Genomic DNA, 1,245 nt, shown 5'->3' on the forward strand with positions numbered 1-1,245 from the left:
TTTGTCCATTTCTTCTAGGTTGTCAAATTTCTTGCCATACAGTTGTTTGTAGTGATTTATTACTATCGTTTGTATTTCTGTGGTATCAGTCATGATTTCTCCTCTTTCATTTCTGATTTTGTTTATTTGGGTCTTCTCTCTTTTTTTCTTGATGAACCTGGCTAGAAGCTTGTCGATTTTGTTTATTTTTTCGAAGAACCAGCTCCTAGTTTTGTTGATCTTTTGGATTGTTTGTTTAGTTTCTATGTCATTTAATTCTGCTCTGATCTTTTTGATTTCCTTCCTTCTTTTTGCCCTAGGCTTTGTTTGTTGTTGTTGTTCTAGTTCTTGTAGCTTTAGGGTTAGATTTTTTATTTGAGATTCTTCTATCTTTTTCAGATATAAAAATATTGAACACTTCACGAATTTGCATGTCATTCTTGTGCAGGGGCCATGCTAATCTTCTCTGTATCATTCCAATTTTAGTATATGTGCTGCCAAAGCGAGCACTATGACATTTCTAATGTAAATCAGAATTGAAGAATTTTCTAATTCTTAGTGCTTGATGAGCTCTGGATCCTTTTATTTATCTATAATAGACTGTCTTCTTGTGTTTATGCTCATATGTAGTCCTTTTCACATTGACAATGAGCTTTGGCACTTGATTTGTTTTGGCCAATAGAATATTACCAAGTGTGATAAGAGTTTTATAGACACTGAAATAAAGGGTTATGTCCACTTGGAAAGCTATTGTTTAGAAACTGAGGGAAGTTTTTGCTAGATTTAAACAGTGATAAGCCAATGAGGGAGAAGCCCTGGAGATGCGAGTCCATCTTGGAATTTTTAACCCCAGCCATGGTCCCAACTGAAAGTAGCTATTTGGGAGACAGCTCCATCCTGTGAAACAGAAAGTAAACCCAGAAGAATAGCCCAGCTGAGTGTACTCAACCCATAGGATTGTGATAAATAATAAATCATTATCCCTTTACAGTGTTAAGTTTTGTTGTTGGGGGGGGGGTTGTTGCACAGCAGTACAAAAATGAAATAGGGTTCTTTTCCATAGCCATGGGTTTTTTTATCTTCAAGTATCTGTCTTGAATATTTAAAAGAAATTATATCTAATTTCAGGGGCTAGCTTAGTGAGTAGTACTTATCCCAAGTCCCATAAACCCATTCTTTTTTTGCTTTATGCATGAATGGTATTACACTGCCATCTGGTGGCAAAGAATACCTGTTCTGGACAGTTCATGGAATCTGGTGAGTTTG

At 35.8% G+C, this 1,245-nt stretch overlaps 1 non-coding gene across 1 annotated transcript; it reads right to left on the minus strand.

Annotated features, from left to right (window-relative positions):
* Window positions 1-382: 382 nt before the first annotated feature.
* Window positions 383-489, minus strand: LOC150004378 (U6 spliceosomal RNA). The gene has a single exon (XR_016512594.1). It is a non-coding gene; the product is annotated as a U6 spliceosomal RNA (small nuclear RNA).
* Window positions 490-1,245: the final 756 nt, after the last annotated feature.

Source organism: Furipterus horrens, unplaced genomic scaffold (assembly GCF_987537825.1).
Source record: "Furipterus horrens unplaced genomic scaffold, mFurHor1.1.pri manual_scaffold_7, whole genome shotgun sequence".
NCBI lineage: Eukaryota > Metazoa > Chordata > Mammalia > Chiroptera > Furipteridae > Furipterus > Furipterus horrens.